General features: G+C 61.4%; 1 pseudogene; it reads right to left on the reverse strand.

Moving 5' to 3' along the window:
- Positions 1–10,682: 10,682 nt before the first annotated feature.
- Positions 10,683–16,136, reverse strand: LOC147526883 (hepatic and glial cell adhesion molecule-like; annotated as a pseudogene).
- Between the last annotated feature and the right edge of the window lie 861 nt (positions 16,137–16,997).

Below are 16,997 nucleotides of genomic sequence, written 5' to 3' on the forward strand. Positions count from 1 at the left end.
GTAGGGAGGGACGGGAAAGATGGTTGCAGGGGGATGAGGATGGTGGGAGGGACGAGGAGACTTGAGGGTGGAGGGGCAAAGACAGTTGGGGAAGAGGCTGCTCAGGAGGGATAAGCCCTGGAGATGAGGATGGTTGGGAGGGACGAGGTTGCTTGGATGGGGCACAAGGACATTCAGGAAGGACAAGGCTTGGGAGGGATGAGGACACTGGGAAGGGCCAAGGATGGCCGAGGTGGGACAAGGACACTGAGGATGGGATGGTTGGGAAGGACGAGGACAGTCAGAAGGAATGAGAATGGTCAATGAGGATGAGGGCGGTCAGGGGACAATGACCCCGCGGAAGGACAAGGACACTTGGGAGGGACAACGGTGCTTGGGTTGGATGGGATGGCTGGGGGACGAGGATGTTGAGGAAGGAGGAGGACACTGCGGGGGACGAGGACACCTGGAGGGATAAAGACACTTGGGAGGATGAGGTGCTGGGGATGATGAGGATTTTGGGGAGGGATGGGGATGCTGAGAGCACTGGGGGCACTGGGGAAGGATGAGGACACTTGGGAAGCAAGGATGCTGGAGAAGGAGGGACACCCCCCACCTTGGTGCCACCCACCCTTTCTGGGTGGCTTTTGCTAACGAAGAGCCCCTTTTTGGGGAACTCCTTAATAAAGCTGGATTTTAGCCGAGCCGAGGGGACTCCGGCCTTGCCGCGCCCTACGCCCTGGGGACCCCCAAGCTCCTGTCCCTCCTGTCCTCGGCTCACCACCCACCCTGGCCCAGGGGCTGCTGCTCCCCATCCCATGGCCACCTGGAAAAAGAAAGGGACATTTTCCAGCACCCTGCGATGGGCGACACCCTGCCTCGCTGCCTGGTGCCCATCACCCTGGCGTTAGGGCGTCGCTCACCGTGCTGCGGGATGTCCGCAGCCACCTCCGTCCCCGCTCTCTGTGAGACCCCCAACGCTGTCGCCCAGTCCCAGGTGGGGATGGGGGTCCCGAGCGAGAAGACCCTCTCCAAGGGTGATGGTGGCGGTGAGGGACCTACTGGAGAGAAGGCAGGAGGTGGTGGCATCACTGGTGTCACGATGGAGCCACCTTCCCTGAGGAGGTGACAATGCTCAAGGTCGGGGTGGGGTCCAAGGACCCTTCACTCACGCCCGTAGCTCCTGTCGGTGTCCTCGAGGCTGAAGCAGAGGCCATCGACGGCCACCGCCAGTGCCCGGCGAAGCTGGCATCCAGGAGGAAGGAGCCATCGCAGGAGCTCACCAAGCTGCAGCGCGTGCTGGCAAAGTTGTCCTCTGAGACCGACCCCAGCCATTCAGCAGCGACCCCCCCGGCGAGCCCCTGGTGGCTGGCCGCTCTTCCTCCTCCTCGTCCTCTTCCTCCTCCTCTTCCTCACCCAGCTCGGAGGCTGGTGGCCCATAGATGTAGCCATAGGTGTGTGGCGGTGAGAAGGACCGTGGCACAGTGGGCACCGGTGGGCTGTGGAGGACATGGCAGGATGCTGCTGGCACCGGGCGCTGCCACTGCCATGGTGTCCCAGGGGGATGGCGTTACCTGGGGGGTGTCCTGGTCCATCTCCAGGTCCTCGGTCACCTGCTGTGGCGTGAGGACCCCGCTGAGCGTCGGTGAGAGGCGACCGGGGAGCGGGGACCTGTCCCTGGGGTGCCTGGTGACCCAGGACATATCCTTGAGGTGCCTGGTGGCCAGGAACACGTCTGTTGGGTGCTTGGTCACCAGTGATGGGTATCTGGGGTGCCTGGTGACCAGGGTCATGGGGTACCTGCTGCCCAAGAAAGTGTCCTTGGGGTGACCAGGGTCTAGGGACATCTCCTCAGGGTAGCTGACCAGGATGTGTCCCTTGGGCGCCTGGTGGCTGGGGAGTTGTCCTTGGAATGCCTGATGACTGGTGACATGTCCTCACGGTACCTGCTGGACAGGAACATGTCTCTTGGGTGCCCAGTCCTGCTGATGGTCCCTGAGGTCCCTGGGGTGCCTGGTGGCCAGGGACATGTCCTTGAGGTACCTGGTGGCCAGGAACTTGTCTCTGCGGTGCTCAGTGGGTGAGAACTTCTCCCTGGAGAGGCTGATGACTGGGGACTTGTCCCTTGGGTGCCTGCTGGCTGGGGACGTGTCCTCGGGGTGCCCAGCAGCCGGTGACAGTCCCTCTGGCTCTTGGTCACTGGTGATGGGTCCCTGGGTGTCTGGTGGCTGGGGACATGTCCTTGAGGTACCTGCTGCCTGGGAACGTGTCCCTGCGGTGCCCGGGACTGGGGACATCTTCTCGGGGTGCCTGGTGGCCAGGGACGTGTCCTCATGGTATCTGGTGACCATGGACACGTCCCTGGGGTGCCTGGTGGCCGGGAACATGTCCTTGGGGTGTTCAGTGACCAGGGACACATCCCTAGGGTGCTTGGTGACTGGTGACGCATCCTTGGGGCTCTCAGTGACCAGGGGTGTGTCCTTGGGGTGCTTGGTGACCGGGGATGTGTCCCTGGGGATCCCAGTGACCGGGGATGTGTCCTTGGGCACCTGGTGACCATGACGTGTCCCTGGGGATCCCAGTGACCGGGGACGTCCTTGGGGATCCCAGTGACCGGGGATGTGTCCTTGGGGCGCCTGATGACCGGGATGTGTCCCTGGAGATCCCAGTGACCAGAGACGTGTCCTTGGGGTGCCTGGTGACCAGGGACGTGTCCCTGGGGATCCCAGTGGCCAGGCACCTGCAGGTGGAAGGGACATGGTGGCTTTGACAGCACAGGGTCGGGTGAGGAGCCCCCATGGTGGGACAGCCGACTCACCGGGTCACCGGTGGATGCCAGGCGTGGGGTGGCCTGGGGTGTCACCGGTGAGCCGGCGACGCTGGATGCCAACAAGGCGCTGCCCTGCCGCTGTTTCGGGAACTGAAGCCTGGCAGCTGCCGTGGGTACCCTCTGGCCGGCCGGCCGCAGCATCATCACTGTTGTGTCCCCTTCGCTCTGGCCACCCTGCTGCCATCCCGACATCCGTCCCCCACTCGCCTCCGCTCCCGTGACAGGGAGGCGGCCAGGGGCACCCATCAGCACCGGGGTGCTGTGCACCTGGTGCAGCTCTGCGCGGGGTGGGGGGACACGGAGCCATCATCCACCTCCCCCGCTGTCCCCGCCGTGTCCCCCTGTGCCTCCCAACCCCAGACCCACCTCTCTTATGGATGCGTTCCCAGGGTGCTGGGCTGGGGGTGCTGGGCTCGGTGCGCACCCCGGGGTGCCCCCCGCCGCAGCACCCCGTGTCCCCCGGTGGCAACGGGTGTCCCCCGCGAGGTTGGGGGGCGTGGGGGGGCCGAGGCTCGGCGGCTCCAAGGGAGAGGGCTGGAGGGTGACAGAGGTCAGGGCACCCATGGGTGCTGGGCTGGGCGTCCCTCGCCCCTCGAGCCTTGGCTCTGTCCGCCCCAGATCCCACGGCAATGAGGCGCAGCCGGGTAGTCCCATGGGGTAAGGTGGGTATTGGGCACCTTTGGGTGGCCCCGTAGCACCCTGGGAGGGTTCTGGGCACTGGGCAGGGGTCCTGTGGCAATGGGTGAGGGGTCCCATGGAACTGGTGTGGGGTCCCAAGGGACTGAGTGAGGTCCTGTGGCATCATACGGAGGTCTCATTGGGATGGTGGGGGTCCCATGGCTCTGATGGGGGTCCCATGGCTCGGGGTGGGGGTCCCATGGCCCTGGGTGGAGGTCCTCATGGCTCTGAGTGGGGTCCCAACCCTGGGGTTCACTGGAGGGTGGGGGTCCCAAGGCACTGGGTGGGGTCCCAGGCTCGGGGTGGGGTCTCATGGCTCAGGGTGGGGCCCCATGGCTCAGGGTGGAGGTCCCATGGCTCTGGTGGGGTCCCACCCCTGTGGGGCTCACTGGAGGGGTGGGGGTCCCTGCCGTCGCTGCCCAGGAGCCGGCTGCTGAGGCTGCTGCTGCTGCTGAGGTTCCGGTGGGCACAGCCGGGTTCCCAGGGGCCACCGAGCCACGGTGAGTCACCGGCCACCAACCTGCGGGGCGAGGGGTGCCAGCAGGGCGTCCCATTCCCACCGTGCTGGGAACCCGACCACCATGTCCCCCCGCCCCCCGGCTGCTGACCTGCGGTGCGCCGCGGCGTGCCGCCTGGCGCGGCGCTGGCAGAGGAGGAGGAGGAGGGCGAGCAAGGCCAGCCAGAGCAGCGAGCCGACGGCCGCGATGACGGTGGGCTGCCGCAGCACCTGCACCACCCCGCTGCTCCCGGCCGTCAGCCCTGCAAGGGTCCCGCCGGCGTCACCCCCCGTGCCACCACCTCGACCCACCCCCCTGCGCCCAGTCTTGCCCCCCCGTACCCAGGACGCTGGGGTGTTGCTGGGCACCCCCATTCCTGCGCTGTTGAAAGCCGCCACCTGGACGCAGAATTCGGCCCCGGGGTCCGGGAGGAGGGTTTCCAGGTGATGGGTGCCTCCGTCCACCGTCCTGTTGGTGGAGCGTTGCCAGCCCTCGCCTATTGACCAGACCTGGTAGGCGCCAAGAAGATGGACACCCTTAGATATGTCCCCTTGATGGACCCCCTACTGATGGATCCCAACAGGATGGACCCCCTTGGATGGGCCCCTTTAGGTAAGTCCTCTTGGCGGATCGTCATTGATGGATCCCTCTTGGATGGACCCCCTTGGATGAATACCCCTTGATAGGCCCCCTTGGATGGACCTCCTTGGATGGCACCCCTTAGTTATGTCCCCTTGTTGGACACCCACTGATGGATCCCTCTTGGATGGACCCTTTTGCGTGGACCTCCTTGGATGAACACCGCTTGGAAGCACATCCCTTGGATGAGTCCTCATCGATGTATCCACCTTGGATGGATCCCTTTGAATGGACTCTCTTGGATGAATGCCCTTAGGATGGACCCCCTGGATGGACTCCCTTGGATGGGCCTCCTTAGATGAGTCCCCTTCATGGACCTCCATTGATGGATCCCTCTTGCATGACCCACTTAGATGAATCCTCTTGATTAAACCCTCTTGGATGGATCTCCTTGAGTTAAATCCATGTAGATGGCCCTCCTTCCTCAGATTGACCCCTTGGATGGACCCCCTTGGATGGATTCCTCCCTTAGATGGATCTCCTAGGATGACCCTTCACCTTGGTTGGCCTCCTTGAACCCCCTTGTTGAGATCCCTCTTGGATGAACCCCTTATGGATGGATGCTTGAATGGCCCACCTTGGATAGAACCCCACCTTTGAAAGGCTCCCTCCTTGGATGGATCCCTTGGACGAACCCTTCTTGGCCAGAACCCCCCCAGCTCCCTCTTGCCCCAGCACCCCAAACCTTGTAGCCCTGAATGCCATTGTGGGCCTCAGGAGGAGGTGGTTCCCAGCTCACGACCACGGTGCCATTCCCCTTCTCAGCATGGCCCACGGTGACATGCTGGGGCGCTGCACTCGGCACTGCCAGGACAACCACACTGAGACCCCAAGACCCTCCAGCCAACCTCCCTGGCCTCCACCCGACCATCCATGGAGGCACCTCACACCCAACGCACCTTCCTCAGGTATCCAGAGGTGTCTACTGTTGCTGTCCATGCCCTGGGTTCCTCCAGCGTAGGGTCGGACCTTGAACTCGTACTTGTAGCCCCTGCGGAGCGCGGGGATGACGGGCTGAGCTCCCTGCCCGTGTCCTGTTGGACCCAGGAGGTGCTGGCAGGGTGCAGGCAGCGGTACAGCACCACGTAGCCCTCCGGTGCCGGTGCCGGAGTCACCATCTGGAAGGGTTACGAGGTGTTGGGACGCAGATGGGACATTGGGATGGAGCTGGAGCTTCAGCTTCATCTCTGTGTCCCATCCCACTGCTCTGGTGGGTACATCCCAGCATCACACCAACCCGCCAGCGGAGTCGGACAGCGGCGGTGGGCAACGTGGTGCCATTGTCCAGACGCAGGCGCACGGCCAGCAGGTCCTGTGGAGCAGTGTCCCGCTGGCCTGTTGCAACTGGTCTGCGGGGCAGAGGAAGGCTAATGGAGCACTGGGTGGGAGCCAGGTCCTCGGCACCTGCCCAGGCACCCACCTCAGATATCTCATGCCTGGAGACCCTGATGTCTCCTTGATGGACCTACTCAAGTGGACACCTTGGATGGACCCCTCTTGGATGGACCCTTCTTGGATGGACACCCCTTGATTGAACCCCCTTTGATGTACCCCATGATAGACCCCTATTGATGCGTCCCTCTCGACCCTTTGGATGGTACTTCTTGTTCAATCCCCCTCTAATGGACCCCCACCATGGACAGACCCCCTTAAACGGATGTCCTTGGAGGAACCTGCTTTGGATGTATCCCCTTTAGATAGACTCTCTTGAATGGATCCCTTTGGGTGGATACCCTTGGATGAACGCCCACCTGGATCTGTCCTCTTGGGTGGAACCCCTTAGATGGACATGCTTGGATGGACCCCTTGGATGTCTCGTGGAGGGATGCCTTTAGATGGACTTCCTGAGATGAACCCCCTTTGGGAGGATCCCCTTGATGGATCCTCCTTGAATGGACTCCCTTAGACGACTCAGTTGGATGGACCCTTTTTGATGGACCCCCTGGATAGCCCTCCTTGGATGGCTGGATGGACCACCAAGGATGGTCTGCCCTTGGATGGACCACCAAGGATGACTACCCGATGGACCATCAAGGATGGACTGCCTGGTGATGGACCTCCTTGGATGGATTCCATTGCATAGCCCCCCTGATGACGTCCTTGAATGATCCCCTTGGATGAACCCCGTTAGATGGACCCTTGTACGGATCTCCAGATGGTTCGGAGTGCCCGTGGGGATGGAGGTCACGGAGGTCCCATCACTGACCCTCCACGCGGAGGCGGGCGGGGCGGTGGCAGTGCCCAGCTGGCTCTGTGCCGTACACACGTAGGTGCCGGCGTCGGCGGACGTCACGGCGTAGAGGCCAACGTGTTCTCCTGGTCCACCTCGTGCCTGCGGGTCACCAGCTCTCCATCAGCCCCATCACTGTCCCACCCTGAGGATGGGCCACCTCCACCCTGCCACCACCTACCTGTCCCAGGGCAGGTCCCCACGCTCCTTGTGCCACTGCACCCGCGGCCGGGTCCCTTGGGCGCCGCAGCCCCAGCTCGACGGTGCCGCCGACCTCCGTCACGGCGTCGCTCGGGCGCCGCGTGATGGTCGGCTTCTCTGCAGGGGACATCCGGAGGTGGCACCGAGGCTGGGTGTGATGTGCCCACCACCCATGGGAGACCCTCGGCTTACCCAGGACGGAGACGTGGGCGCCCCGGCTCTCCCTCTCGCCCGCCGCGTTGGCGGCCACGCAGACGTAGAGCCCGGAGTCGCTGCGGCGCGCCGTGCCACCCGCAACTTCCCGGCGGTGACGGCGTAGCGGCCGCCCGTCGCCTCCAAGGTCACCCCGTCCTTCTTCCAGGTGACGCAGGGTTCGGGGTGCCCCCAGGGCGGGACGCAATCCAGCTCCAACGCTTGGCCCGCCACGGCCACCAAATCGCCCGGCTGCAGGCGGAAATTGTCCCGCAGCGCTGCGGTGGGGAGGGGATCCCGTGGGTGAGGTGGGGGGGGGGACACAGCAGGATTTTTTGGGGTCCCCCCACCCACGTCACCCCCACGGGATGTCCTTACCAGCGGTGGTTTGGGGTACGGTGGCCGTGCCAGGGGGGTGGCAGCCTGCGGGGGACATGGATGAACCGAGCGGGCGTGGTCTCAGCTCAGGTTGGGGGGGGGGCAGAATTAAGGGTGTTTTGCTCCCTCTCCCCCCCCGGGGTCCCACTCACCTCCTGGGTGCAGCGCGGCGAGGCAGAGCCCCAACCCCAACGCCGTCGCCCAGCCGCCCGCCATGCCAGTCCCACCCCAGCCTTCCCACTTCCTCCCTAAATCCCAGACCCTCCCTGCCGGCACTGGCACCGGATCCATCTCCGGACGGGGTGGACAATAGCCGGATGTGGGGGACTGGGAAGTACCGGGGCGGGTGGGTGGGAGGATGGACACAAAGAGCTTGGCTGAGTCGCAGCGATGGAGCGTCTGGTCATGGTGTCAGCAGCAGCAGCCGGAGGTGGCAGAGTTGGGGGTGCCAGTGGTTAATTAATCTAATTAACCAAAAGAAATTTTCCCCCTCCCTCCCCTTCTCCGCCCCCCCCCCCCCATATTCAGAGGAAGACGAATTAAGAAGAAAAAAGCTCTCAGCCAGAGATGCCATCAGTAGGGACCAGAGTGAACAGTTGAGGGTCTCCCAGGCTTTGCGAGCTTAAACGTTGGCGACAGCCGGATGCATCGAGCTTGTCCCTCCTCAGCTGCCACTCACCCCCCATGCCCCCCACCCCCACCCCGGGTGGAGGGGGCACCCTGTCCCACAAAGACACCCGAGGGTGCCACCGGCCGGGTAGCACGTTTAGTTTATTGGTTAGTAGCGCACCCCGAGCACCCCGGGGTGCCCCGGGCCCGGCTCGCTCGGCCGGCCGCTCTCCAGTCCTCATCCTAAACCTATTTCCCGGGAAGGCCTGGGGGAGGGGGAGGGCCGCGCCCCAAAACCGCGGGATTTTCACGGAAAATCCCGGCGCAGCAGAGGGGCAGCGCTGGCGCCAGGGCTTTGCGCCCGCTTGGGCGAGCTCGCGTCCCGCGCGGTGCTGGGCACCCGCGTGCGAGGGCCCGGGAGTCGCGCCGGGCGCTCGGCGTGCCACGCGCGGGCTCCCCGCTCGCTCCGGCGCGTCTCGCACGTGGCCTTGGCTCCGCGCTCCGTGCGTGCTTTGCACGCGCCCCGCGCACGCCTCCTGCACGCGCCCGCGTGCCCGCTGCAACCGCTCTTTGCGTGCTCACTGCACGCTCCGCGCACGCTCTCTGCGTGCTTCGTGCACGCTCACTCTGCACACTCCGTGCACGCTCTCTGCAGCCACTGCGTGCACGCTCTTTGCACGCTGCATGCACGCTCTCTCTGCGCGCTCCGTGCATGCTCTCTGCAACCGCTGGGTGCACACTCTTTGCAACCACTGCGTGCACACTCCATGCACGCTCTCTCTGCACACTCCATGCACGCTCTCTCTGCACACTCCGTGCACGCTCTCTGCAACCACTGCGTGCACGCTCTTTGCACACTCCATGCACGCTCTCTGCACACTCCGTGCACGCTCTCTGCAACCGCTGCGTGCATGCTCTTTGCACACTCCATGCATGCTCTGCAGCTACTGTGTGCACGCTCTTTGCACGCTGCATGCACGCTCTCTCTGTACAATCGTGCTCTCTGCACGCTCCGTACGCACTCAGAGAGCGCTCCCCGACGCCAGCACGCTCTCTTGCAAATACCATGCACAGTCTTATCTGCACCACTCCATGCACACCCTCTGCACGCTCCATGCACGCTCCATGCACGCTCCGTGCCAGCTTTCTCCACGTGCTCCACGTGCACACTCTCCGCACACTCCGTGCTGCCTTAGCTGCGCGCTCTATGGTGCGTGCTCTGTGCATGCTCCCCGCGTGCTCCCTCTGCGCACCCTCTCGCTGCAGGTTCCATACACGTCCTCTCGCACGCTCCAGGCACGCTCTCTGCACACCGTGTGCACGCCCTTTACACGCTCCATACATGCATTTTGCATGCTCTGTGCATGCTCTCTCTGCACATGGCGTGCATGCTCTCTTTGCACGCTATGTACACGCACTTTTGCACACTGTGCGTGCTCTCTGCACACTGCATGCATGCTCTCTTTGCACGCTCCGTACATGCACTTTCGCACACCACGTGCATGCTCTTTGCACGCTCCATGCACGCGCTTTTGCACGCTCTGTGCACACTCTCTCTGCACGCTGCGTGCATGCCCTCTTGCATGCTCTGTGATTGCTCTCTCTGCGCAGTGCACGCTTGCTCTCTCTGCACGTCCCGTACACGCGCTTTTGCACGCTCTGTGCACACTCTGCACACTGCGTGCACGCTCTTTGCACGCTCTGTACATGCACTTTTGCACGCTCTATGCATTCTCTCTCTGCACATGGCGTGCATGCTCTCTTTGCATGCTCCATACACGCACTTTCGCACGCTCTGTGCACGCTCTCTCTGCACATGGCGTGCACGCTCTCTGCACGCTCTGTACATGCACTTTTGCACGCTCTGTGCACGCTCTCTCTGCACACTGCATGCACGCTCTTTGCACGCTCTGTACATGCACTTTTGCACGCCCTATGCATGCTCTCTCTGCACATGGCGTGCACGCTCTCTTGCACGCTCCGTACACATGCTTTTGCACGCTGTGTGCACACTCTGTGCACGCTCTCTGCACATCGTGTGCACGCTCTCTCTGCACGCTGTGCGCACTCCCCTTGCACGCTCCGTGATCGCTCTCTCTGCGCAGTGCACGCTTGCTCTCTTCGCACGCTCCGCGCACGCCCTCTTTCATCCTCCGTGCACGCTCCCTCTGCACACTCTTTGCACCCTCCATGCACGCGCTGCGCGGCCCTCTCGCACGCTCCACAGCACGCGCGTGCTCTCCGCACGCTCCCTGCGCGCTCGTGCCGGCGAGAAAGCCATTCAAGCGGCGTCCCAGGAGGACGGGGGACGGAAGAAGGGAGCTCCGGGTGGGATCAATAGCAAATTAGTGACTTTACGCCCCGCCGAACAGTGGCCGGCGGCGGGAGCGGGCCGTGCCGGTGTCCCCGCTCGCTCGCCGCCGCCGCAGCGCGCATGTGTCCCCCCTGCTCAGGCGCTGATCTCCACGGCGTTGGCCTCCTCCTGCTCCCGGATGATGTGGACGCCGGCAGTCCGCAGCAGCCGCGGGGCGCTACGGGAACGCGCCGGCGAACCCGGCGGCGACCTGTGCGTCCGCGTCGAGGCGGGCGAGCGAGCCGGCGAGCGATGGTACCGACGCGTGGAACGCCCCACCGGGCCCGGCGAGAGCCCGGCGGCCGGCACCGGCGAGCTGGTGTAACCCGGTTCAACCGCGCCGCGGGGTTCGGGCGGCGAATCCTCCTCCGCCTCCGGCGAGTCCTGCCAAAAGCCAAGGGGAGAGGAGCGGGCCAAGCGTGCGGGAACCGGCGCCGCGGCGCGAAGCCGGCGCGCTACCGGTGCGCTGCCGGCCGCTCACCTTGTCCTTGAGGATGTACAAGGCCACCGGGTTTTTGCGCTCGTGCTCGCCGCTGCGCGGGATGCCCTCGGCTGTGCGGAGGCAAGGCCTTGCTTACCGCGCCCGCGCCGGCGGCGCTCCCCGACCCGCCGCCACGCGGCGGGGCCGTCACTCACTCGTGCTTCAGGCGCTCCTCGTCCTGCTCGGCGTACTCGGAGGCGGTTGCGTCTCCGCTTGGCGCTTCTCCCTGGGGAAGGGAGAGGGGATGGGGCAGCACCGGCAGTGCCGTGTGGGCGACTGCCCGCGGTTCGGCTGGGAAAGGGCTCGGTGCTACGGTGAGAGAGAGGTGGGATGGGATGGGATGGGATGGGATGGGATGGGATGGGATGGGATGGGTGAGTCAAGACAGGATGGATGGGATGGGATGGGATGGGGGAAGGGATGGGATGGGATGGGATGGGATGGATGGGATGGGATGGGATGGGATGGATGGGATGGGACGGGACAGGTTGGTATGAGACAAGATGGGATGGGATGGGATGGATGGGATGGGATTGGGATGGGATGGGACAGGTTGGTATGAGACAAGATGGGGGATGGGATGGGATGGATGGGATGGGATGGGATGGGACAGGTTGGTATGAGACAAGAGATGGGATGGGATGGGATGGGATGGGATGGGATGGGATGGGAGGTGGTATGAGACAAGATAAGATGGAACAAGATGGGATGGGATGGGATGGGATGGGATGGATGGGAGAGGACAGAATGAGATGGGATGGGATGAATAAGTCGAATAAATGGGGTGGAATAAGATGGGATAAGATGTGATGAGATGGATAGAATGGATGAGACAGGAGAGGTGGATCGAAGCAGGATGAGATGAGATGAGACGAGATGAGATGGGACTAAACAGGCAAGATGGGACAAGACAAGATGGATGGGATGGGACAAGATGGATGGGATGGAGGATGGGATGGGACGGGACGGGAGGACGGGACGGGACGGGACGGGATGGGATGGGATGGGATGGGATGGACAGGACAGGATGGGATGAGTGTGATGTGATGTGATGTGATATGATGTGATGTGATGTGATGTGACATGACATCCTGAGACAGGACAAGATGGAATGGGATAAGATGGGACACGATGGGATAGGAGAAGATCAGATGGAAAGAGATGAGATGAGATGGGACAAGACAGGATGGGACGGGATAAGAGGACCCCCTTTGGCTCCTGCGTTACCCCCAGCCATACTTCTTGGAGGTTTCCAGCAGCACAAACTGTCACCAGGTGACGAGGAGGAAGATGCCGCCCGTGGAGAGGATGATGTAGAGGGAGCTCCGGCCTGGGGGAGACAAATGAGAGGGGGACAACCCCCCAAAAAAATTAGCTAGGAGCATCTGCAAGGGATGGCCAGCCTTGTGGGTGCGGAAGCGGGGAATGGGTGGCTTACGGTAGACAGTGATCTTCACGGGGACGCTGCGGCCGTGGCTGATGGGGTTCTCCACCAGGCAGCTGTAGATGTCGTCGTCGGCCATGAGGACGCGGGTGATGGTGAGGATCTTCTGGTCCGGGGAGAGGAGCAGGCGGGAGTCGTTGCTCAGCGGCCGCCCGTCCTTCAGCCAGGTGTAGGTGGCTTGGTGCCGTTCTCGTGCGAGCAGTTGAGGGTGAAGAACTCACTGAGCTCCAGCACCGTTGAGGAAGCCACCAGCACTTGCGGCTTTGAGATGGGGACTGTGGGCAAGCAGGGGAACCAGTGATGCCACGTCTTGGGGGATGGATGGGCCCAGGGGATGGGAAGGAGGACATCAAAACCCCACTGGGGATGTAGCTTGGCTGCTGGGACTGGTTGAACCCCCAAACCACCTCCCAGATGGAGAAAGCCCTCCCAAAAAACGGTCGGGGAAGACGTCCCATGGAGAACTCAATCTCCACGGGCGTCCTTCTTGTGCTTACTGTCCACGGTGAGGTTGATGGTCTTCTCGCCGGTGAAGGTGTCGTCGGTGATGGACACCTCCACCTCGTAAGCGCCTTCGTCGGCCAGCTGCAAGGGCTGATGAGCAACGAGCCGTTCTCAGCACCCGGATGCGGTCCCGGTAATCGGGCCGTAGGTTGCCAATGATCTCGGTGCCGAGGACTGGACGACGGTGACGGGTTTGTCACGCTTCAGCTGCCACTTGACCACTGGCTTGTCGGCGCTGGCGCTGCGTAGCGCACCGACAGCAGCGCCGCTTTGCCCGCCGTGCCGCGCACCAGCGGCGTGGGGCTGGTGATGTTCACCCTGCCAGCAGACCTGGGGTGGGGAGAGACGGTGGGGCGTCGAGTCCGGGCAGGCTGCCTGGTCCTCCGAGCCCGGTGAAAAATGAGGAACCCCCTCCCGGGGATGTGCTGAGCACCCCCAAAATGCATCACGGTGTTGTGGGTGCCCAACCACAGCATGAACAAAGGTGCATCACCCCGAAAAGTGCATGAGGGGCGGGAGCCCTCCTGCATCCAGGTTGATGCAACCTTTTGCAAAATGCATGCATCACCCCCAAAAATGCACCGGGAATGCTAGGCGGGTCAATGCAACCCTTTGCAAAAATGCATGCATTGTCCCCCAAAAATGCATGGGGGTGGGAGACCTCCTGTGCTGCAGCAGGGTCAGTGCAACCCTTTGCAAAAATGCATGCTTACCCCCAAAATTGCATTGAGGGTGGGAGTGGTCTTGCAGCCGGTTCAGTGCAATGGTTTGCAAAAATCCATGCATCCCCAAAAAGTGCATGGGGGTGGTGAGAGCCTTCTGCACCCAGGTCAATGCATGCTTTGCAAAGATGCGTGCATCACCCCAAAAACTGCATGGGGGGTGGGAGTGCTCCTGCATCTGGGACGATGCAACCCTTTGCAAAATGCATGCATCGCCCCCAAAAAGTGCATCAAGCATGAGGGCCGGGTCAATGCAACGCTTTGCAAAAATACAAGCATTGCCTCCAGTTTGTGCGTGGGGAGAGGAGAGTTGCTGCATCTGGGACAATGCAATCCTTTGCAAAATGCATGCATCACCCCAAAAAAGTGCATGGGGGCAGTGAGAGCCTTCCTGTGCCCAGGGCAATGCCAGGCTTTGCAAAAAAGCATGCATCGCCCCAAAAACTGCATGGAGGGTGGGGGTGCTGCTGCAGCCAGGTCGATGCAACGTTTTGCAAAAATGCATGCATCACCCCAAAACGGTGCATGGGGCGGTGAGAGCCTTCCTGCACCCAGGGCAATGCAAGGCTTTGCAAAATGCATGCATCACCCAAAAAAGTGCGCTGGGCATGGGAGGCGGGTCAATGCAACGCTTTGCAAAAATGCACGCAGCGCCCCCGGTCTGTGCGTGGGGGGCGGGAGTGCTGCTGCAGCCGGGTTGATGCAAGCAACCCTCTGCAAAAATGCATGCATCACCCCGAAAATGCATGGGTGGGAACCTCCTGATGCTGGATTGGTGCAAAGCTCTGCAAAAACGCACGCGTCACCCCCGAAAAGTGCGGAGGGGGGGGGATTTTTGCATCCCTCTCCCCCCCAGCCCCACTGGATCCAGCCAAAGCCCCCCCCAAAATGCAGAACTGCATCCCGGGGATCGCCGCAACGTGCACCATCATCGCTGCTTTTAAGCCAAAAATAGAGCAGGGGAAAAAGTGGAAAAAACTGATTTTTTTTTTTGGGGGGGGGGGGGTGGGGTGCGACACCCTAAAGCAACCTCTACCCCAAACCACCACCATCACCCCCACCCCACTTTTGCCAGCCCAGGGGTCCCATCCCACCCGGATGCCGTCATCCGCCGGCGAACAACCCCATATTGAAGAAGTTGGGGGGGAGTGGGAAAAACAGGCGGGGGGGGGGGTGAAGCGGCGAGAAAAGGCTTTAAACAACCCGAAAAGTCATGAGACCTATTGGTATGCAGCAGCCGTCCGTCTGTCCGGCCGCTCCGGCCCCAAAAACATGCCCCCATCCCAAAAATCGAGGCAAAACCCCAAGCACCGGGATAAGGACGCGACTCTGAATTTGGCCCTGACCCCAGTGACTCCCCCAAAATGCTGCTTTTTCACCGTTTTTTCCTTTTTTTTAACCCAATCGCTGCTTTTTTTTTTGCTGCTCCAGGGTAAAAATTTGGGAGTTAATTACTAAATCAAAGAAAATTCTCATTCTCTACAACATCCTTGGGTTAGGGATGGAGATGTCCCATCCTGCCTGAAAAAAAACCACCCCAAATCCTCTTTTTTCCCATTATTTCATAAAATAAATCCCTATTTTTGGGGGAAAAGCACCACAGGATTTTTGGGGGGACCCTGGCAGTAACCCCGGTGCTTTTTTTTGGGGGGATGTAAATCGAAGCCGGCGCCGTGTAAAAACCAACCGGTTTTCCTGCGCGTCCTCGGCTCATCCGGAGGCAAACGGGGCCTCCCCGGCTGGTTTTGGGGTCTAAATTTCAGCAAAACAGTGCAAAATCGTTGTGGGTGATTTTTCGCGTCGCCAGACGGGCACCGGGGAGGTGTGGGGGCTCGTTGAGCCCCAAAATGGGGGTATTTTGGGGATAAACGATGGAGGTCGCAGCAGGACGGGCGAAAGGGAGCGAGCGGGGTGAAAAATGGGCTTTTGGGGAAAGAAAAATGGGAAATAAAATAGAATGGAAAAGAAAAAAAAATGGATGCTGAAAAATGAGCAAAAAAGGGGTTTTGGGGAAAACGAAACGCTGAGGGGGGGGGCAGGGCTGAATCCACCCCCCCGGAAGGACTGCTTGACTCCAGAAAAGTATTTTTCTGAGTTTTCATTCCTATTTTTCCCCCTTTTTCCCTCTTTTCCAAGCAGAGGGGATCTTCAACGACGCAGCAACCCTCCCCCCCCCCAACCCCTTGGGTACCACCCACCCTCCTCCCCCACCCCATCCCTGCATCCTCCATCCCAAAACTCCCCCAAACCCATGAAAAAAAAAAACAACAAATGGGAAAAATAACGGGAAAAATGGGAAACCCCCCCGGCCCGGTACTGCGTGCAGCGCCAGGAGCCAGGTGACGGCACCAGGCGGGGGGGAGCGAGTGGCCCCGTGGGGCGGCCGGTGCTCCCCACATTTCGGGCAGGCTCGCCCCCCGAATCTTTCCGCTTCCCTACTCCGGGCACGTCCCTCGGCGTTCCCGGCTTGGAGCTTCGCCCGGTTCAGTTATTTATTTTTTTCCTCCCTTTTTTTTTTTCCTTTTTTTTTTGTGTGTTGTTCTTGCCTCTCTCAATGACCTGTGTCCAGCAGCTTTCGCCTCCCGGCGGCCTCAACATGCCGTTATTTGGGGAAAAAACGCTCCCATTTGTAATTTTTTTGTTTTCCCTTTCTTTCTTTTTCCATATTTTTTCCCCATCCTGGACTGATGCTCCGAGTCGGGGGTATCACCCTGCTCGCATCGAACCTGGTCGACGTTGGCCATTCAGTGGATTTAGGGCTCTGAGCACCTCATTAAATTGGAATTTTTTTTTTGGGGGGGGGAGGGGGGGGCATTTTGCAAAGCTTAAAACCCCTTAATGTTGTTCACTCCCCCCCATATTTTTTCCTTCTCTTCCCAGGTTTTAAAAGGAAGCCGAGGCTGTATCCAGGCTTCGTTCCAGCTCCGATGCCAATTAGCGCCGGTTCCCTGGCACCGCTGAATAGGGCAGCGGGGATGCGGGGCAGGATGCCCGGAGCCGCTTCCCACCCCATTCCGAGACCTGCCAAACTCATCACTCCAGTGAGCCACCACCCCCACCCCCTACACCCCCCGCCCTGAAAGGGCTCCCAGCCCGAAAAGAGGTCGAGGCCTCCGAGTATCTGCCCCAGCGGGATGGAGTGGTTTGGGGTGACCTTTTAGGGGGGGTGTTTTGGGGGGGCTTTTTGGGAGGACACTGTAGGGAGAGGTTATAAGGAAGGATTTGCGGGGGGATTCTGTAGGGAGACGCTTTGAGAGACT

This window comes from Tauraco erythrolophus, chromosome 26 (assembly GCF_009769465.1).
Source record: "Tauraco erythrolophus isolate bTauEry1 chromosome 26, bTauEry1.pri, whole genome shotgun sequence".
Taxonomy (NCBI): domain Eukaryota; kingdom Metazoa; phylum Chordata; class Aves; order Musophagiformes; family Musophagidae; genus Tauraco; species Tauraco erythrolophus.